General features: G+C 58.2%; 13 non-coding genes across 13 annotated transcripts; all 13 read right to left on the bottom strand.

Annotated features, from left to right (window-relative positions):
* Positions 1-1,188: 1,188 nt before the first annotated feature.
* Positions 1,189-1,307, bottom strand: LOC146676166 (5S ribosomal RNA). Its single transcript, XR_014910908.1, has one exon. It is a non-coding gene; the product is annotated as a 5S ribosomal RNA (ribosomal RNA).
* Positions 1,308-2,799: 1,492 nt separating this feature from the next.
* Positions 2,800-2,918, bottom strand: LOC146676165 (5S ribosomal RNA). Its single transcript, XR_014910746.1, has one exon. It is a non-coding gene; the product is annotated as a 5S ribosomal RNA (ribosomal RNA).
* A 1,302-nt stretch (positions 2,919-4,220) lies between these two features.
* Positions 4,221-4,339, bottom strand: LOC146676164 (5S ribosomal RNA). Its single transcript, XR_014911135.1, has one exon. It is a non-coding gene; the product is annotated as a 5S ribosomal RNA (ribosomal RNA).
* Positions 4,340-5,723: 1,384 nt separating this feature from the next.
* On the bottom strand, positions 5,724-5,842 carry LOC146676163 (5S ribosomal RNA). Its single transcript, XR_014910888.1, has one exon. It is a non-coding gene; the product is annotated as a 5S ribosomal RNA (ribosomal RNA).
* Positions 5,843-7,142: 1,300 nt separating this feature from the next.
* On the bottom strand, positions 7,143-7,261 carry LOC146676162 (5S ribosomal RNA). The gene has a single exon (XR_014910907.1). It is a non-coding gene; the product is annotated as a 5S ribosomal RNA (ribosomal RNA).
* A 1,613-nt stretch (positions 7,262-8,874) lies between these two features.
* LOC146676161 (5S ribosomal RNA) lies at positions 8,875-8,993 on the bottom strand. Its single transcript, XR_014911134.1, has one exon. It is a non-coding gene; the product is annotated as a 5S ribosomal RNA (ribosomal RNA).
* Positions 8,994-10,295: 1,302 nt separating this feature from the next.
* Positions 10,296-10,414, bottom strand: LOC146676160 (5S ribosomal RNA). Its single transcript, XR_014911133.1, has one exon. It is a non-coding gene; the product is annotated as a 5S ribosomal RNA (ribosomal RNA).
* Positions 10,415-12,034: 1,620 nt separating this feature from the next.
* Positions 12,035-12,153, bottom strand: LOC146676159 (5S ribosomal RNA). The gene has a single exon (XR_014911132.1). It is a non-coding gene; the product is annotated as a 5S ribosomal RNA (ribosomal RNA).
* Positions 12,154-13,770: 1,617 nt separating this feature from the next.
* On the bottom strand, positions 13,771-13,889 carry LOC146676158 (5S ribosomal RNA). Its single transcript, XR_014911131.1, has one exon. It is a non-coding gene; the product is annotated as a 5S ribosomal RNA (ribosomal RNA).
* Positions 13,890-15,189: 1,300 nt separating this feature from the next.
* LOC146676157 (5S ribosomal RNA) lies at positions 15,190-15,308 on the bottom strand. The gene has a single exon (XR_014910906.1). It is a non-coding gene; the product is annotated as a 5S ribosomal RNA (ribosomal RNA).
* Positions 15,309-16,921: 1,613 nt separating this feature from the next.
* LOC146676156 (5S ribosomal RNA) lies at positions 16,922-17,040 on the bottom strand. The gene has a single exon (XR_014910745.1). It is a non-coding gene; the product is annotated as a 5S ribosomal RNA (ribosomal RNA).
* A 1,302-nt stretch (positions 17,041-18,342) lies between these two features.
* On the bottom strand, positions 18,343-18,461 carry LOC146676155 (5S ribosomal RNA). The gene has a single exon (XR_014911129.1). It is a non-coding gene; the product is annotated as a 5S ribosomal RNA (ribosomal RNA).
* Positions 18,462-19,845: 1,384 nt separating this feature from the next.
* LOC146676154 (5S ribosomal RNA) lies at positions 19,846-19,964 on the bottom strand. The gene has a single exon (XR_014910886.1). It is a non-coding gene; the product is annotated as a 5S ribosomal RNA (ribosomal RNA).
* Between the last annotated feature and the right edge of the window lie 74 nt (positions 19,965-20,038).

Here is a 20,038-nt window from a genome sequence, read left to right as displayed (position 1 = left end):
ACCCAAAGGCTCAGTTTGGCATTTATCCAACAGCACAGGCCCTGGATTGTTGAAGATGGCCTCAGGAACCAGCACAGGGCCTGGTGTGTTGTACATGGCCACAGCAAGCAGCACAGGGCCTGGTTTGGTGAAGATGGCCTCGGCCAGAAGCGCAGGGCCTGGTGTGATGTGAGTGGCCTGAGCAAGAGCAACAGGCCTTGGTGTGGTGTAAGTGGCCTCAGCCAGCAGCCACAGTCCCTGGTGTGGTGTAAGTCGCCTCAGCCAGAAGCCACAGGCACTGGTGTGGTGTAAGTGGCCTCAGCCAGCAGCAAAAGGGCCCTGGTGTGGTGTAAGTGGCCTCAGCCAGCAGCCACAGGCCCTGGTGTGGTGTAGGTGGCCTCAGCCAGCAGCCACAGGCCCTGGTGTGGTGTAAGTGGCCTCAGCCAGCAGCCACAGGCCCTGGTGTGGTGTAAGTGGCCTCAGCCAGCAGCCACAGGCCCTGGTGTGGTGTAAGTGGCCTCAGCCAGTGCCACAGGCCCTGGTGTGGTGTAAGTGGCCTGAGCAAGAGCCACAGACCCTGGTGTGGTGTAATTGGCCTCAGCCAGCAGCCACAGGCCCTGGTGTGGTGTAAGTCACCTCAGCTAGAAGACACAGGCACTGGTGTGGTGTAAGTGGCCTCAGCCAGCAGCAAAAGGGCCCTGGTGTGGTGTAAGTCGCCTCAGCCAGCAGCCACAGGCCCTGGTGTGGTGTAGGTGGCCTCAGCCAGCAGCCACAGGCCCTGGTGTGGTGTAAGTGGCCTCAATAGCAACTAAGGCCCTGGTGTGGTGTAAGTGGCTTCAGCCAGCAGCCACAGGCTCTGTTGTGGTGTAACTGGCCTCAGCCAGCAGCCACAGGCCCTGGTGTGGTGTAAGTGGCCTCAATAGCAACTAAGGCCCTGGTGTGGTGTAAGTGGCCTCAGCCAGCAGCCACAGGCCCTGGTGTGGTGTAAGTGGCCTCAGCCAGAGCCACAGGCCCTGATGTGGTGTAAGTGGCCCCAGCCGGTCACTCAGGCCCTGGTGTGGTGTAGGTGGCATCAGCTAGCAGCACAAGACATTGGAAAAGAGCCAAAAGCAGTGTCGTTAATGTGCCCTCATTAATGGGCAGCTGCTTTTGGTCTTTTAATACACCCCTTCTCTGGATCAAAAGCGGTTCAATGACATGAAAATGAAAGGCTTACAGCACCAGGTATTCCCAGGAAGTCTCCCATCCAAGTACTAACCAAGCCCAGCCCTGCTTAGCTTCCGAGATCAGACGAGGTCGGGCGTGCTCAGGGTGGTATGGCCGTAAGCTGCTGGCTCCAGCACAATGTCTCAATTTATGGATTCAAGTGATTAGGTGGCAAGTACCTGAAGTTACGAAGACAATCCTATAACCATACCTGCATGTTTGCATAATACCCTAACCCAAAGGCTCAGTTTGGCATTTATCCAACAGCACAGGCCCTGGATTGTTGAAGATGGCCTCAAGAACCAGCACGGGACCTGGTGTGTTTTACATGGCCACAGCAAGCAGCACAGGGCCTGGTTTGGTGAAGATGGCCTCGGCCAGAAGCGCAGGGCCTGGTGTGATGTGAGTGGCCTGAGCAAGAGCAACAGGCCTTGGTGTGGTGTAAGTGGCCTCAGCCAGCAGCCACAGGCCCTGGTGTGGTGTAAGTCGCCTCAGCCAGAAGCCACAGGCACTGGTGTGGTGTAAGTGGCCTCAGCCAGCAGCAAAAGGGCCCTGGTGTGGTTTAAGTCGCCTCAGCCAGCAGCCACAGGCCCTGGTGTGGTGTAGGTGGCCTCAGCCAGCAGCCACAGGCCCTGGTGTGGTGTAAGTGGCCACAGCAAGCAGCACAGGGCCTGGTTTGGTGAAGATGGCCTCGGCCAGAAGCGCAGGGCCTGGTGTGATGTGAGTGGCCTGAGCAAGAGCCACAGGCCTTGGTGTAGTGTAAGTGGCCTCAGCCAGCAGCCACAGGCCCTGGTGTGGTGTAGGTGGCCTCAGCCAGCAGCCACAGGCCCTGGTGTGGTGTAAGTGGCCTCAGCCAGCAGCCACAGGCCCTGGTGTGGTGTAGGTGGCCTCAGCCAGCAGCCACAGGCCCTGGTGTGGTGTAAGTGGCCTCAGCCAGTGCCACAGGCCCTGGTGTGGTGTAAGTGGCCTGAGCAAGAGCCACAGGCCCTGGTGTGGTGTAAGTGGCCTGAGCAAGAGCCACAGACCCTGGTGTGGTGTAATTGGCCTCAATAGCAACTAATGCCCTGGTGTGGTGTAGGTGGCCTCAGCCAGCAGCCACAGGCCCTGGTGTGGTGTAAGTGGCCTCAGCCAGCAGCCACAGGCCCTGGTGTGGTGTAAGTGGCCTCAGCCAGTGCCACAGGCCCTGGTGTGGTGTAAGTGGCCTGAGCAAGAGCCACAGGCCCTGGTGTGGTGTAAGTGGCCTGAGCAAGAGCCACAGACCCTGGTGTGGTGTAATTGGCCTCAATAGCAACTAATGCCCTGGTGTGGTGTAGGTGGCCTCAGCCAGCAGCCACAGGCCCTGGTGTGGTGTAAGTGGCCTCAGCCAGCAGCCACAGGCCCTGGTGTGGTGTAAGTGGCCTCAGCCAGAGCCACAGGCCCTGATGTGGTGTAAGTGGCCCCAGCCGGTCACTCAGGCCCTTGTGTGGTGTAGGTTGCATCAGCTAGCAGCACAAGACATTGGAAAAGAGCCAAAAGCAGTGTCGTTAATGTGCCCTCATTAATGGGCAGCTGCTTTTGGTCTTTTAATACACCCCTTCTCTGGATCAAAAGCGGTTCAATGACATGAAAATGAAAGGCTTACAGCACCAGGTATTCCCAGGCAGTCTCCCATCCAAGTACTCACCAAGCCCAGCCCTGCTTAGCTTCCGAGATCAGACGAGGTCGGGCGTGCTCAGGGTGGTATGGCCGTAAGCTGCTGGCTCCAGCACAATGTCTCAATTTATGGATTCAAGTGATTAGGTGGCAAGTACCTGAAGTTACGAAGACAATCCTATAACCATACCTGCATGTTTGCATAATACCCTAACCCAAAGGCTCAGTTTGGCATTTATCCAACAGCACAGGACCTGGATTGTTGAAGATGGCCTCAGGAACCAGCACAGGACCTGGTTTGGTGAAGATGGCCTCGGCCAGAAGCGCAGGGCCTGGTGTGAAGTGAGTGGCCTGAGCAAGAGCAACAGGCCTTGGTGTGGTGTAAGTGGCCTCAGCCAGCAGCCACAGGCCCTGGTGTGGTGTAAGTCGCCTCAGCCAGCAGCCACAGGCACTGGTGTGGTGTAAGTGGCCTCAGCCAGCAGCAAAAGGGCCCTGGTGTGGTGTAAGTGGCCTCAGCCAGCAGCCACAGGCCCTGGTGTGGTGTAGGTGGCCTCAGCCAGCAGCCACAGGCCCTGGTGTGGTGTAAGTGGCCTCAGCCAGCAGCCACAGGCCCTGGTGTGGTGTAAGTGGCCTCAGCCAGCAGCCACAGGCCCTGGTGTGGTGTAAGTGGCCTCAACCAGTGCCACAGGCCCTGGTGTGGTGTAAGTGGCCTGAGCAAGAGCCACAGACCCTGGTGTGGTGTAATTGGCCTCAGCCAGCAGCCACAGGCCCTGGTGTGGTGTAAGTGGCCTCAGCCAGAAGCCACAGGCACTGGTGTGGTGTAAGTGGCCTCAGCCAGCAGCAAAAGGGCCCTGGTGTGGTGTAAGTCGCCTCAGCCAGCAGCCACAGGCCCTGGTGTGGTGTAGGTGGCCTCAGCCAGCAGCCACAGGCCCTGGTGTGGTGTAAGTGGCCTCAGCCAGTGCCACAGGCCCTGGTGTGGTGTAAGTGGCCTGAGCAAGAGCCACAGGCCCTGGTGTGGTGTAAGTGGCCTCAGCCAGTGCCACAGGCCCTGGTGTGGTGTAATTGGCCTCAGCCAGCAGCCACAGGCCCTGGTGTGGTGTAGGTGGCCTCAGCCAGCAGCCACAGGCCCTGGTGTGGTGTAAGTGGCCTCAGCCAGCAGCCACAGGCCCTGGTGTGGTGTAAGTGGCCTCAGCCAGAGCCACAGGCCCTGATGTGGTGTAAGTGGCCCCAGCCGGTCACTCAGGCCCTTGTGTGGTGTAGGTTGCATCAGCTAGCAGCACAAGACATTGGAAAAGAGCCAAAAGCAGTGTCGTTAATGTGCCCTCATTAATGGGCAGCTGCTTTTGGTCTTTTAATACACCCCTTCTCTGGATCAAAAGCGGTTCAATGACATGAAAATGAAAGGCTTACAGCACCAGGTATTCCCAGGCAGTCTCCCATCCAAGTACTAACCAAGCCCAGCCCTGCTTAGCTTCCGAGATCAGACGAGGTCGGGCGTGCTCAGGGTGGTATGGCCGTAAGCTGCTGGCTCCAGCACAATGTCTCAATTTATGGATTCAAGTGATTAGGTGGCAAGTACCTGAAGTTACGAAGACAATCCTATAACCATACCTGCATGTTTGCATAATACCCTAACCCAAAGGCTCAGTTTGGCATTTATCCAACAGCACAGGCCCTGGATTGTTGAAGATGGCCTCAGGAACCAGCACAGGGCCTGGTGTGTTGTACATGGCCACAGCAAGCAGCACAGGGCCTGGTTTGGTGAAGATGGCCTCGGCCAGAAGCGCAGGGCCTGGTGTGATGTGAGTGGCCTGAGCAAGAGCAACAGGCCTTGGTGTGGTGTAAGTGGCCTCAGCCAGCAGCCACAGGCCCTGGTGTGGTGTAAGTCGCCTCAGCCAGAAGCCACAGGCACTGGTGTGGTGTAAGTGGCCTCAGCCAGCAGCAAAAGGGCCCTGGTGTGGTGTAAGTGGCCTCAGCCAGCAGCCACAGGCCCTGGTGTGGTGTAAGTCGCCTCAGCCAGAAGCCACAGGCCCTGGTGTGGTGTAAGTCGCCTCAGCCAGAAGCCACAGGCACTGGTGTGGTGTAAGTGGCCTCAGCCAGCAGCAAAAGGGCCCTGGTGTGGTGTAAGTGGCCTCAGCCAGCAGCCACAGGCCCTGGTGTGGTGTAGGTGGCCTCAGCCAGCAGCCACAGGCCCTGGTGTGGTGTAAGTGGCCTCAGCCAGCAGCCACAGGCCCTGGTGTGGTGTAAGTGGCCTCAGCCAGCAGCCACAGGCCCTGGTGTGGTGTAAGTGGCCTCAGCCAGTGCCACAGGCCCTGGTGTGGTGTAAGTGGCCTGAGCAAGAGCCACAGACCCTGGTGTGGTGTAATTGGCCTCAGCCAGCAGCCACAGGCCCTGGTGTGGTGTAAGTCGCCTCAGCTAGAAGACACAGGCACTGGTGTGGTGTAAGTGGCCTCAGCCAGCAGCAAAAGGGCCCTGGTGTGGTGTAAGTCGCCTCAGCCAGCAGCCACAGGCCCTGGTGTGGTGTAGGTGGCCTCAGCCAGCAGCCACAGGCCCTGGTGTGGTGTAAGTGGCCTCAATAGCAACTAAGGCCCTGGTGTGGTGTAAGTGGCTTCAGCCAGCAGCCACAGGCTCTGTTGTGGTGTAACTGGCCTCAGCCAGCAGCAAAAGGGCCCTGGTGTGGTGTAAGTGGCCTCAGCCAGAGCCACAGGCCCTGATGTGGTGTAAGTGGCCCCAGCCGGTCACTCAGGCCCTGGTGTGGTGTAGGTGGCATCAGCTAGCAGCACAAGACATTGGAAAAGAGCCAAAAGCAGTGTCGTTAATGTGCCCTCATTAATGGGCAGCTGCTTTTGGTCTTTTAATACACCCCTTCTCTGGATCAAAAGCGGTTCAATGACATGAAAATGAAAGGCTTACAGCACCAGGTATTCCCAGGTAGTCTCCCATCCAAGTACTAACCAAGCCCAGCCCTGCTTAGCTTCCGAGATCAGACGAGGTCGGGCGTGCTCAGGGTGGTATGGCCGTAAGCTGCTGGCTCCAGCACAATGTCTCAATTTATGGATTCAAGTGATTAGGTGGCAAGTACCTGAAGTTACGAAGACAATCCTATAACCATACCTGCATGTTTGCATAATACCCTAACCCAAAGGCTCAGTTTGGCATTTATCCAACAGCACAGGCCCTGGATTGTTGAAGATGGCCTCAGGAACCAGCACAGGGCCTGGTGTGTTGTACATGGCCACAGCAAGCAGCACAGGGCCTGGTTTGGTGAAGATGGCCTCGGCCAGAAGCGCAGGGCCTGGTGTGATGTGAGTGGCCTGAGCAAGAGCAACAGGCCTTGGTGTGGTGTAAGTGGCCTCAGCCAGCAGCCACAGGCCCTGGTGTGGTGTAAGTCGCCTCAGCCAGAAGCCACAGGCACTGGTGTGGTGTAAGTGGCCTCAGCCAGCAGCAAAAGGGCCCTGGTGTGGTGTAAGTGGCCTCAGCCAGCAGCCACAGGCCCTGGTGTGGTGTAGGTGGCCTCAGCCAGCAGCCACAGGCCCTGGTGTGGTGTAAGTGGCCTCAGCCAGCAGCCACAGGCCCTGGTGTGGTGTAAGTGGCCTCAGCCAGCAGCCACAGGCCCTGGTGTGGTGTAAGTGGCCTCAGCCAGTGCCACAGGCCCTGGTGTGGTGTAAGTGGCCTGAGCAAGAGCCACAGACCCTGGTGTGGTGTAATTGGCCTCAGCCAGCAGCCACAGGCCCTGGTGTGGTGTAAGTCACCTCAGCTAGAAGACACAGGCACTGGTGTGGTGTAAGTGGCCTCAGCCAGCAGCAAAAGGGCCCTGGTGTGGTGTAAGTCGCCTCAGCCAGCAGCCACAGGCCCTGGTGTGGTGTAGGTGGCCTCAGCCAGCAGCCACAGGCCCTGGTGTGGTGTAAGTGGCCTCAATAGCAACTAAGGCCCTGGTGTGGTGTAAGTGGCTTCAGCCAGCAGCCACAGGCTCTGTTGTGGTGTAACTGGCCTCAGCCAGCAGCCACAGGCCCTGGTGTGGTGTAAGTGGCCTCAATAGCAACTAAGGCCCTGGTGTGGTGTAAGTGGCCTCAGCCAGCAGCCACAGGCCCTGGTGTGGTGTAAGTGGCCTCAGCCAGAGCCACAGGCCCTGATGTGGTGTAAGTGGCCCCAGCCGGTCACTCAGGCCCTGGTGTGGTGTAGGTGGCATCAGCTAGCAGCACAAGACATTGGAAAAGAGCCAAAAGCAGTGTCGTTAATGTGCCCTCATTAATGGGCAGCTGCTTTTGGTCTTTTAATACACCCCTTCTCTGGATCAAAAGCGGTTCAATGACATGAAAATGAAAGGCTTACAGCACCAGGTATTCCCAGGAAGTCTCCCATCCAAGTACTAACCAAGCCCAGCCCTGCTTAGCTTCCGAGATCAGACGAGGTCGGGCGTGCTCAGGGTGGTATGGCCGTAAGCTGCTGGCTCCAGCACAATGTCTCAATTTATGGATTCAAGTGATTAGGTGGCAAGTACCTGAAGTTACGAAGACAATCCTATAACCATACCTGCATGTTTGCATAATACCCTAACCCAAAGGCTCAGTTTGGCATTTATCCAACAGCACAGGCCCTGGATTGTTGAAGATGGCCTCAAGAACCAGCACGGGACCTGGTGTGTTTTACATGGCCACAGCAAGCAGCACAGGGCCTGGTTTGGTGAAGATGGCCTCGGCCAGAAGCGCAGGGCCTGGTGTGATGTGAGTGGCCTGAGCAAGAGCAACAGGCCTTGGTGTGGTGTAAGTGGCCTCAGCCAGCAGCCACAGGCCCTGGTGTGGTGTAAGTCGCCTCAGCCAGAAGCCACAGGCACTGGTGTGGTGTAAGTGGCCTCAGCCAGCAGCAAAAGGGCCCTGGTGTGGTTTAAGTCGCCTCAGCCAGCAGCCACAGGCCCTGGTGTGGTGTAGGTGGCCTCAGCCAGCAGCCACAGGCCCTGGTGTGGTGTAAGTGGCCACAGCAAGCAGCACAGGGCCTGGTTTGGTGAAGATGGCCTCGGCCAGAAGCGCAGGGCCTGGTGTGATGTGAGTGGCCTGAGCAAGAGCCACAGGCCTTGGTGTAGTGTAAGTGGCCTCAGCCAGCAGCCACAGGCCCTGGTGTGGTGTAAGTCGCCTCAGCCAGAAGCCACAGGCACTGGTGTGGTGTAAGTGGCCTCAGCCAGCAGCAAAAGGGCCCTGGTGTGGTGTAAGTGGCCTCAGCCAGCAGCCACAGGCCCTGGTGTGGTGTAGGTGGCCTCAGCCAGCAGCCACAGGCCCTGGTGTGGTGTAAGTGGCCTCAGCCAGCAGCCACAGGCCCTGGTGTGGTGTAGGTGGCCTCAGCCAGCAGCCACAGGCCCTGGTGTGGTGTAAGTGGCCTCAGCCAGTGCCACAGGCCCTGGTGTGGTGTAAGTGGCCTGAGCAAGAGCCACAGGCACTGGTGTGGTGTAAGTGGCCTGAGCAAGAGCCACAGACCCTGGTGTGGTGTAATTGGCCTCAATAGCAACTAATGCCCTGGTGTGGTGTAGGTGGCCTCAGCCAGCAGCCACAGGCCCTGGTGTGGTGTAAGTGGCCTCAGCCAGCAACCACAGGCCCTGGTGTGGTGTAAGTGGCCTCAGCCAGTGCCACAGGCCCTGGTGTGGTGTAAGTGGCCTGAGCAAGAGCCACAGGCCCTGGTGTGGTGTAAGTGGCCTGAGCAAGAGCCACAGACCCTGGTGTGGTGTAATTGGCCTCAATAGCAACTAATGCCCTGGTGTGGTGTAGGTGGCCTCAGCCAGCAGCCACAGGCCCTGGTGTGGTGTAAGTGGCCTCAGCCAGCAGCCACAGGCCCTGGTGTGGTGTAAGTGGCCTCAGCCAGAGCCACAGGCCCTGATGTGGTGTAAGTGGCCCCAGCCGGTCACTCAGGCCCTTGTGTGGTGTAGGTTGCATCAGCTAGCAGCACAAGACATTGGAAAAGAGCCAAAAGCAGTGTCGTTAATGTGCCCTCATTAATGGGCAGCTGCTTTTGGTCTTTTAATACACCCCTTCTCTGGATCAAAAGCGGTTCAATGACATGAAAATGAAAGGCTTACAGCACCAGGTATTCCCAGGCAGTCTCCCATCCAAGTACTAACCAAGCCCAGCCCTGCTTAGCTTCCGAGATCAGACGAGGTCGGGCGTGCTCAGGGTGGTATGGCCGTAAGCTGCTGGCTCCAGCACAATGTCTCAATTTATGGATTCAAGTGATTAGGTGGCAAGTACCTGAAGTTACGAAGACAATCCTATAACCATACCTGCATGTTTGCATAATACCCTAACCCAAAGGCTCAGTTTGGCATTTATCCAACAGCACAGGACCTGGATTGTTGAAGATGGCCTCAGGAACCAGCACAGGACCTGGTTTGGTGAAGATGGCCTCGGCCAGAAGCGCAGGGCCTGGTGTGAAGTGAGTGGCCTGAGCAAGAGCAACAGGCCTTGGTGTGGTGTAAGTGGCCTCAGCCAGCAGCCACAGGCCCTGGTGTGGTGTAAGTCGCCTCAGCCAGCAGCCACAGGCACTGGTGTGGTGTAAGTGGCCTCAGCCAGCAGCAAAAGGGCCCTGGTGTGGTGTAAGTGGCCTCAGCCAGCAGCCACAGGCCCTGGTGTGGTGTAGGTGGCCTCAGCCAGCAGCCACAGGCCCTGGTGTGGTGTAAGTGGCCTCAGCCAGCAGCCACAGGCCCTGGTGTGGTGTAAGTGGCCTCAGCCAGCAGCCACAGGCCCTGGTGTGGTGTAAGTGGCCTCAACCAGTGCCACAGGCCCTGGTGTGGTGTAAGTGGCCTGAGCAAGAGCCACAGACCCTGGTGTGGTGTAATTGGCCTCAGCCAGCAGCCACAGGCCCTGGTGTGGTGTAAGTGGCCTCAGCCAGAAGCCACAGGCACTGGTGTGGTGTAAGTGGCCTCAGCCAGCAGCAAAAGGGCCCTGGTGTGGTGTAAGTCGCCTCAGCCAGCAGCCACAGGCCCTGGTGTGGTGTAGGTGGCCTCAGCCAGCAGCCACAGGCCCTGGTGTGGTGTAAGTGGCCTCAGCCAGTGCCACAGGCCCTGGTGTGGTGTAAGTGGCCTGAGCAAGAGCCACAGGCCCTGGTGTGGTGTAAGTGGCCTCAGCCAGTGCCACAGGCCCTGGTGTGGTGTAATTGGCCTCAGCCAGCAGCCACAGGCCCTGGTGTGGTGTAGGTGGCCTCAGCCAGCAGCCACAGGCCCTGGTGTGGTGTAAGTGGCCTCAGCCAGCAGCCACAGGCCCTGGTGTGGTGTAAGTGGCCTCAGCCAGAGCCACAGGCCCTGATGTGGTGTAAGTGGCCCCAGCCGGTCACTCAGGCCCTTGTGTGGTGTAGGTTGCATCAGCTAGCAGCACAAGACATTGGAAAAGAGCCAAAAGCAGTGTCGTTAATGTGCCCTCATTAATGGGCAGCTGCTTTTGGTCTTTTAATACACCCCTTCTCTGGATCAAAAGCGGTTCAATGACATGAAAATGAAAGGCTTACAGCACCAGGTATTCCCAGGCAGTCTCCCATCCAAGTACTAACCAAGCCCAGCCCTGCTTAGCTTCCGAGATCAGACGAGGTCGGGCGTGCTCAGGGTGGTATGGCCGTAAGCTGCTGGCTCCAGCACAATGTCTCAATTTATGGATTCAAGTGATTAGGTGGCAAGTACCTGAAGTTACGAAGACAATCCTATAACCATACCTGCATGTTTGCATAATACCCTAACCCAAAGGCTCAGTTTGGCATTTATCCAACAGCACAGGCCCTGGATTGTTGAAGATGGCCTCAGGGACCAGCACAGGGCCTGGTGTGTTGTACATGGCCACAGCAAGCAGCACAGGGCCTGGTTTGGTGAAGATGGCCTCGGCCAGAAGCGCAGGGCCTGGTGTGATGTGAGTGGCCTGAGCAAGAGCAACAGGCCTTGGTGTGGTGTAAGTGGCCTCAGCCAGCAGCCACAGGCCCTGGTGTGGTGTAAGTCGCCTCAGCCAGAAGCCACAGGCACTGGTGTGGTGTAAGTGGCCTCAGCCAGCAGCAAAAGGGCCCTGGTGTGGTGTAAGTGGCCTCAGCCAGCAGCCACAGGCCCTGGTGTGGTGTAGGTGGCCTCAGCCAGCAGCCACAGGCCCTGGTGTGGTGTAAGTGGCCTCAGCCAGTGCCACAGGCCCTGGTGTGGTGTAAGTGGCCTGAGCAAGAGCCACAGACCCTGGTGTGGTGTAATTGGCCTCAGCCAGCAGCCACAGGCCCTGGTGTGGTGTAAGTCGCCTCAGCCAGAAGCCACAGGCACTGGTGTGGTGTAAGTGGCCTCAGCCAGCAGCAAAAGGGCCCTGGTGTGGTGTAAGTGGCCTCAGCCAGCAGCCACAGGCCCTGGTGTGGTGTAGGTGGCCTCAGCCAGCAGCCACAGGCCCTGGTGTGGTGTAAGTGGCCTCAGCCAGCAGCCACAGGCCCTGGTGTGGTGTAAGTGGCCTCAGCCAGCAGCCACAGGCCCTGGTGTGGTGTAAGTGGCCTCAACCAGTGCCACAGGCCCTGGTGTGGTGTAAGTGGCCTGAGCAAGAGCCACAGACCCTGGTGTGGTGTAATTGGCCTCAGCCAGCAGCCACAGGCCCTGGTGTGGTGTAAGTGGCCTCAGCCAGAAGCCACAGGCACTGGTGTGGTGTAAGTGGCCTCAGCCAGCAGCAAAAGGGCCCTGGTGTGGTGTAAGTCGCCTCAGCCAGCAGCCACAGGCCCTGGTGTGGTGTAGGTGGCCTCAGCCAGCAGCCACAGGCCCTGGTGTGGTGTAAGTGGCCTCAGCCAGTGCCACAGGCCCTGGTGTGGTGTAAGTGGCCTGAGCAAGAGCCACAGGCCCTGGTGTGGTGTAAGTGGCCTCAGCCAGTGCCACAGGCCCTGGTGTGGTGTAATTGGCCTCAGCCAGCAGCCACAGGCCCTGGTGTGGTGTAGGTGGCCTCAGCCAGCAGCCACAGGCCCTGGTGTGGTGTAAGTGGCCTCAGCCAGCAGCCACAGGCCCTGGTGTGGTGTAAGTGGCCTCAGCCAGAGCCACAGGCCCTGATGTGGTGTAAGTGGCCCCAGCCGGTCACTCAGGCCCTTGTGTGGTGTAGGTTGCATCAGCTAGCAGCACAAGACATTGGAAAAGAGCCAAAAGCAGTGTCGTTAATGTGCCCTCATTAATGGGCAGCTGCTTTTGGTCTTTTAATACACCCCTTCTCTGGATCAAAAGCGGTTCAATGACATGAAAATGAAAGGCTTACAGCACCAGGTATTCCCAGGCAGTCTCCCATCCAAGTACTAACCAAGCCCAGCCCTGCTTAGCTTCCGAGATCAGACGAGGTCGGGCGTGCTCAGGGTGGTATGGCCGTAAGCTGCTGGCTCCAGCACAATGTCTCAATTTATGGATTCAAGTGATTAGGTGGCAAGTACCTGAAGTTACGAAGACAATCCTATAACCATACCTGCATGTTTGCATAATACCCTAACCCAAAGGCTCAGTTTGGCATTTATCCAACAGCACAGGCCCTGGATTGTTGAAGATGGCCTCAGGGACCAGCACAGGGCCTGGTGTGTTGTACATGGCCACAGCAAGCAGCACAGGGCCTGGTTTGGTGAAGATGGCCTCGGCCAGAAGCGCAGGGCCTGGTGTGATGTGAGTGGCCTGAGCAAGAGCAACAGGCCTTGGTGTGGTGTAAGTGGCCTCAGCCAGCAGCCACAGGCCCTGGTGTGGTGTAAGTCGCCTCAGCCAGAAGCCACAGGCACTGGTGTGGTGTAAGTGGCCTCAGCCAGCAGCAAAAGGGCCCTGGTGTGGTGTAAGTGGCCTCAGCCAGCAGCCACAGGCCCTGGTGTGGTGTAGGTGGCCTCAGCCAGCAGCCACAGGCCCTGGTGTGGTGTAAGTGGCCTCAGCCAGTGCCACAGGCCCTGGTGTGGTGTAAGTGGCCTGAGCAAGAGCCACAGACCCTGGTGTGGTGTAATTGGCCTCAGCCAGCAGCCACAGGCCCTGGTGTGGTGTAAGTCGCCTCAGCCAGAAGCCACAGGCACTGGTGTGGTGTAAGTGGCCTCAGCCAGCAGCAAAAGGGCCCTGGTGTGGTTTAAGTCGCCTCAGCCAGCAGCCACAGGCCCTGGTGTGGTGTAGGTGGCCTGAGCCAGCAGCCACAGGCCCTGGTGTGGTGTAAGTGGCCACAGCAAGCAGCACAGGGCCTGGTTTGGTGAAGATGGCCTCGGCCAGAAGCGCAGGGCCTGGTGTGATGTGAGTGGCCTGAGCAAGAGCCACAGGCCTTGGTGTGGTGTAAGTGGCCTCAGCCAGCAGCCACAGGCCCTGGTGTGGTGTAAGTCGCCTCAGCCAGAAGCCACAGGCACTGGTGTGGTGTAAGTGGCCTCAGCCAGCAGCAAAAGGGCCCTGGTGTGGTGTAAGTGGCCTCAGCCAGCAGCCACAGGCCCTGGTGTGGTGTAGGTGGCCTCTGCCAGCAGCCACAGGCCCTGGTGTGGTGTAAGTGGCCTCAGCCAGCAGCCACAGGCCCTGGTGTGGTGTAAGTGGCCTCAGCCAGTGCCACAGGCCCTGGTGTGGTGTAAGTGGCCTGAGCAAGAGCCACAGGCCCTGGTGTGGTGTAAGTGGCCTGAGCAAGAGCCACAGACCCTGGTGTGGTGTAATTGGCCTCAATAGCAACTAATGCCCTGGTGTGGTGTAGGTGGCCTCAGCCAGCAGCCACAGGCCCTGGTGTGGTGTAAGTGGCCTCAGCCAGCAGCCACAGGCCCTGGTGTGGTGTAAGTGGCCTCAGCCAGAGCCACAGGCCCTGATGTGGTGTAAGTGGCCCCAGCCGGTCACTCAGGCCCTTGTGTGGTGTAGGTTGCATCAGCTAGCAGCACAAGACATTGGAAAAGAGCCAAAAGCAGTGTCGTTAATGTGCCCTCATTAATGGGCAGCTGCTTTTGGTCTTTTAATACACCCCTTCTCTGGATCAAAAGCGGTTCAATGACATGAAAATGAAAGGCTTACAGCACCAGGTATTCCCAGGCAGTCTCCCATCCAAGTACTAACCAAGCCCAGCCCTGCTTAGCTTCCGAGATCAGACGAGGTCGGGCGTGCTCAGGGTGGTATGGCCGTAAGCTGCTGGCTCCAGCACAATGTCTCAATTTATGGATTCAAGTGATTAGGTGGCAAGTACCTGAAGTTACGAAGACAATCCTATAACCATACCTGCATGTTTGCATAATACCCTAACCCAAAGGCTCAGTTTGGCATTTATCCAACAGCACAGGCCCTGGATTGTTGAAGATGGCCTCAGGAACCAGCACAGGGCCTGGTGTGTTGTACATGGCCACAGCAAGCAGCACAGGGCCTGGTTTGGTGAAGATGGCCTCGGCCAGAAGCGCAGGGCCTGGTGTGATGTGAGTGGCCTGAGCAAGAGCAACAGGCCTTGGTGTGGTGTAAGTGGCCTCAGCCAGCAGCCACAGGCCCTGGTGTGGTGTAAGTCGCCTCAGCCAGAAGCCACAGGCACTGGTGTGGTGTAAGTGGCCTCAGCCAGCAGCAAAAGGGCCCTGGTGTGGTGTAAGTGGCCTCAGCCAGCAGCCACAGGCCCTGGTGTGGTGTAGGTGGCCTCAGCCAGCAGCCACAGGCCCTGGTGTGGTGTAAGTGGCCTCAGCCAGCAGCCACAGGCCCTGGTGTGGTGTAAGTGGCCTCAGCCAGCAGCCACAGGCCCTGGTGTGGTGTAAGTGGCCTCAGCCAGTGCCACAGGCCCTGGTGTGGTGTAAGTGGCCTGAGCAAGAGCCACAGACCCTGGTGTGGTGTAATTGGCCTCAGCCAGCAGCCACAGGCCCTGGTGTGGTGTAAGTCACCTCAGCTAGAAGACACAGGCACTGGTGTGGTGTAAGTGGCCTCAGCCAGCAGCAAAAGGGCCCTGGTGTGGTGTAAGTCGCCTCAGCCAGCAGCCACAGGCCCTGGTGTGGTGTAGGTGGCCTCAGCCAGCAGCCACAGGCCCTGGTGTGGTGTAAGTGGCCTCAATAGCAACTAAGGCCCTGGTGTGGTGTAAGTGGCTTCAGCCAGCAGCCACAGGCTCTGTTGTGGTGTAACTGGCCTCAGCCAGCAGCCACAGGCCCTGGTGTGGTGTAAGTGGCCTCAATAGCAACTAAGGCCCTGGTGTGGTGTAAGTGGCCTCAGCCAGCAGCCACAGGCCCTGGTGTGGTGTAAGTGGCCTCAGCCAGAGCCACAGGCCCTGATGTGGTGTAAGTGGCCCCAGCCGGTCACTCAGGCCCTGGTGTGGTGTAGGTGGCATCAGCTAGCAGCACAAGACATTGGAAAAGAGCCAAAAGCAGTGTCGTTAATGTGCCCTCATTAATGGGCAGCTGCTTTTGGTCTTTTAATACACCCCTTCTCTGGATCAAAAGCGGTTCAATGACATGAAAATGAAAGGCTTACAGCACCAGGTATTCCCAGGAAGTCTCCCATCCAAGTACTAACCAAGCCCAGCCCTGCTTAGCTTCCGAGATCAGACGAGGTCGGGCGTGCTCAGGGTGGTATGGCCGTAAGCTGCTGGCTCCAGCACAATGTCTCAATTTATGGATTCAAGTGATTAGGTGGCAAGTACCTGAAGTTACGAAGACAATCCTATAACCATACCTGCATGTTTGCATAATACCCTAACCCAAAGGCTCAGTTTGGCATTTATCCAACAGCACAGGCCCTGGATTGTTGAAGATGGCCTCAAGAACCAGCACGGGACCTGGTGTGTTTTACATGGCCACAGCAAGCAGCACAGGGCCTGGTTTGGTGAAGATGGCCTCGGCCAGAAGCGCAGGGCCTGGTGTGATGTGAGTGGCCTGAGCAAGAGCAACAGGCCTTGGTGTGGTGTAAGTGGCCTCAGCCAGCAGCCACAGGCCCTGGTGTGGTGTAAGTCGCCTCAGCCAGAAGCCACAGGCACTGGTGTGGTGTAAGTGGCCTCAGCCAGCAGCAAAAGGGCCCTGGTGTGGTTTAAGTCGCCTCAGCCAGCAGCCACAGGCCCTGGTGTGGTGTAGGTGGCCTCAGCCAGCAGCCACAGGCCCTGGTGTGGTGTAAGTGGCCACAGCAAGCAGCACAGGGCCTGGTTTGGTGAAGATGGCCTCGGCCAGAAGCGCAGGGCCTGGTGTGATGTGAGTGGCCTGAGCAAGAGCCACAGGCCTTGGTGTAGTGTAAGTGGCCTCAGCCAGCAGCCACAGGCCCTGGTGTGGTGTAAGTCGCCTCAGCCAGAAGCCACAGGCACTGGTGTGGTGTAAGTGGCCTCAGCCAGCAGCAAAAGGGCCCTGGTGTGGTGTAAGTGGCCTCAGCCAGCAGCCACAGGCCCTGGTGTGGTGTAGGTGGCCTCAGCCAGCAGCCACAGGCCCTGGTGTGGTGTAAGTGGCCTCAGCCAGCAGCCACAGGCCCTGGTGTGGTGTAGGTGGCCTCAGCCAGCAGCCACAGGCCCTGGTGTGGTGTAAGTGGCCTCAGCCAGTGCCACAGGCCCTGGTGTGGTGTAAGTGGCCTGAGCAAGAGCCACAGGCCCTGGTGTGGTGTAAGTGGCCTGAGCAAGAGCCACAGACCCTGGTGTGGTGTAATTGGCCTCAATAGCAACTAATGCCCTGGTGTGGTGTAGGTGGCCTCAGCCAGCAGCCACAGGCCCTGGTGTGGTGTAAGTGGCCTCAGCCAGCAACCACAGGCCCTGGTGTGGTGTAAGTGGCCTCAGCCAGTGCCACAGGCCCTGGTGTGGTGTAAGTGGCCTGAGCAAGAGCCACAGGCCCTGGTGTGGTGTAAGTGGCCTGAGCAAGAGCCACAGACCCTGGTGTGGTGTAATTGGCCTCAATAGCAACTAATGCCCTGGTGTGGTGTAGGTGGCCTCAGCCAGCAGCCACAGGCCCTGGTGTGGTGTAAGTGGCCTCAGCCAGCAGCCACAGGCCCTGGTGTGGTGTAAGTGGCCTCAGCCAGAGCCACAGGCCCTGATGTGGTGTAAGTGGCCCCAGCCGGTCACTCAGGCCCTTGTGTGGTGTAGGTTGCATCAGCTAGCAGCACAAGACATTGGAAAAGAGCCAAAAGCAGTGTCGTTAATGTGCCCTCATTAATGGGCAGCTGCTTTTGGTCTTTTAATACACCCCTTCTCTGGATCAAAAGCGGTTCAATGACATGAAAATGAAAGGCTTACAGCACCAGGTATTCCCAGGCAGTCTCCCATCCAAGTACTCACCAAGCCCAGCCCTGCTTAGCTTCCGAGATCAGACGAGGTCGGGCGTGCTCAGGGTGGTATGGCCGTAAGCTGCTGGCTCCAGCACAATGTCTCAATTTATGGATTCAAGTGATTAGGTGGCAAGTACCTGAAGTTACGAAGACAATCCTATAACCATACCTGCATGTTTGCATAATACCCTAACCCAAAGGCTCAGTTTGGCATTTATCCAACAGCACAGGACCTGGATTGTTGAAGATGGCCTCAGGAACCAGCACAGGACCTGGTTTGGTGAAGATGGCCTCGGCCAGAAGCGCAGGGCCTGGTGTGAAGTGAGTGGCCTGAGCAAGAGCAACAGGCCTTGGTGTGGTGTAAGTGGCCTCAGCCAGCAGCCACAGGCCCTGGTGTGGTGTAAGTCGCCTCAGCCAGCAGCCACAGGCACTGGTGTGGTGTAAGTGGCCTCAGCCAGCAGCAAAAGGGCCCTGGTGTGGTGTAAGTGGCCTCAGCCAGCAGCCACAGGCCCTGGTGTGGTGTAGGTGGCCTCAGCCAGCAGCCACAGGCCCTGGTGTGGTGTAAGTGGCCTCAGCCAGCAGCCACAGGCCCTGGTGTGGTGTAAGTGGCCTCAGCCAGCAGCCACAGGCCCTGGTGTGGTGTAAGTGGCCTCAACCAGTGCCACAGGCCCTGGTGTGGTGTAAGTGGCCTGAGCAAGAGCCACAGACCCTGGTGTGGTGTAATTGGCCTCAGCCAGCAGCCACAGGCCCTGGTGTGGTGTAAGTGGCCTCAGCCAGAAGCCACAGGCACTGGTGTGGTGTAAGTGGCCTCAGCCAGCAGCAAAAGGGCCCTGGTGTGGTGTAAGTCGCCTCAGCCAGCAGCCACAGGCCCTGGTGTGGTGTAGGTGGCCTCAGCCAGCAGCCACAGGCCCTGGTGTGGTGTAAGTGGCCTCAGCCAGTGCCACAGGCCCTGGTGTGGTGTAAGTGGCCTGAGCAAGAGCCACAGGCCCTGGTGTGGTGTAAGTGGCCTCAGCCAGTGCCACAGGCCCTGGTGTGGTGTAATTGGCCTCAGCCAGCAGCCACAGGCCCTGGTGTGGTGTAGGTGGCCTCAGCCAGCAGCCACAGGCCCTGGTGTGGTGTAAGTGGCCTCAGCCAGCAGCCACAGGCCCTGGTGTGGTGTAAGTGGCCTCAGCCAGAGCCACAGGCCCTGATGTGGTGTAAGTGGCCCCAGCCGGTCACTCAGGCCCTTGTGTGGTGTAGGTTGCATCAGCTAGCAGCACAAGACATTGGAAAAGAGCCAAAAGCAGTGTCGTTAATGTGCCCTCATTAATGGGCAGCTGCTTTTGGTCTTTTAATACACCCCTTCTCTGGATCAAAAGCGGTTCAATGACATGAAAATGAAAGGCTTACAGCACCAGGTATTCCCAGGCAGTCTCCCATCCAAGTACTAACCAAGCCCAGCCCTGCTTAGCTTCCGAGATCAGACGAGGTCGGGCGTGCTCAGGGTGGTATGGCCGTAAGCTGCTGGCTCCAGCACAATGTCTCAATTTATGGATTCAAGTGATTAGGTGGCAAGTACCTGAAGTTACGAAGACAATCCTATAACCATACCTGCATGTTTGCATAATACCCTAACCCAAAGGCTCAGTTTGGCATTTATCCAACAGCACAGGCCCTGGATTGTTGAAGATGGCCTCAGGAACCAGCACAGGGCCTGGTGTGTTGTACATGGCCACAGCAAGCAGCACAGGGCCTGGTTTGGTGAAGATGGCCTCGGCCAGAAGCGCAGGGCCTGGTGTGATGTGAGTGGCCTGAGCAAGAGCAACAGGCCTTGGTGTGGTGTAAGTGGCCTCAGCCAGCAGCCACAGGCCCTGGTGTGGTGTAAGTCGCCTCAGCCAGAAGCCACAGGCACTGGTGTGGTGTAAGTGGCCTCAGCCAGCAGCAAAAGGGCCCTGGTGTGGTGTAAGTGGCCTCAGCCAGCAGCCACAGGCCCTGGTGTGGTGTAAGTCGCCTCAGCCAGAAGCCACAGGCCCTGGTGTGGTGTAAGTCGCCTCAGCCAGAAGCCACAGGCACTGGTGTGGTGTAAGTGGCCTCAGCCAGCAGCAAAAGGGCCCTGGTGTGGTGTAAGTGGCCTCAGCCAGCAGCCACAGGCCCTGGTGTGGTGTAGGTGGCCTCAGCCAGCAGCCACAGGCCCTGGTGTGGTGTAAGTGGCCTCAGCCAGCAGCCACAGGCCCTGGTGTGGTGTAAGTGGCCTCAGCCAGCAGCCACAGGCCCTGGTGTGGTGTAAGTGGCCTCAGCCAGTGCCACAGGCCCTGGTGTGGTGTAAGTGGCCTGAGCAAGAGCCACAGACCCTGGTGTGGTGTAATTGGCCTCAGCCAGCAGCCACAGGCCCTGGTGTGGTGTAAGTCGCCTCAGCTAGAAGACACAGGCACTGGTGTGGTGTAAGTGGCCTCAGCCAGCAGCAAAAGGGCCCTGGTGTGGTGTAAGTCGCCTCAGCCAGCAGCCACAGGCCCTGGTGTGGTGTAGGTGGCCTCAGCCAGCAGCCACAGGCCCTGGTGTGGTGTAAGTGGCCTCAATAGCAACTAAGGCCCTGGTGTGGTGTAAGTGGCTTCAGCCAGCAGCCACAGGCTCTGTTGTGGTGTAACTGGCCTCAGCCAGCAGCAAAAGGGCCCTGGTGTGGTGTAAGTGGCCTCAGCCAGAGCCACAGGCCCTGATGTGGTGTAAGTGGCCCCAGCCGGTCACTCAGGCCCTGGTGTGGTGTAGGTGGCATCAGCTAGCAGCACAAGACATTGGAAAAGAGCCAAAAGCAGTGTCGTTAATGTGCCCTCATTAATGGGCAGCTGCTTTTGGTCTTTTAATACACCCCTTCTCTGGATCAAAAGCGGTTCAATGACATGAAAATGAAAGGCTTACAGCACCAGGTATTCCCAGGTAGTCTCCCATCCAAGTACTAACCAAGCCCAGCCCTGCTTAGCTTCCGAGATCAGACGAGGTCGGGCGTGCTCAGGGTGGTATGGCCGTAAGCTGCTGGCTCCAGCACAATGTCTCAATTTATGGATTCAAGTGATTAGGTGGCAAGTACCTGAAGTTACGAAGACA

This window comes from Rhamphochromis longiceps, linkage group LG3 (genome assembly GCF_057381845.1).
Source record: "Rhamphochromis longiceps isolate RC_006_pf linkage group LG3, R_longiceps_female_GT1.1, whole genome shotgun sequence".
Lineage (NCBI taxonomy): Eukaryota > Metazoa > Chordata > Actinopteri > Cichliformes > Cichlidae > Rhamphochromis > Rhamphochromis longiceps.
The sequence above is the reverse complement of the archived record's forward strand: the minus strand, read 5'-3'. Positions and strand labels throughout refer to the sequence as shown.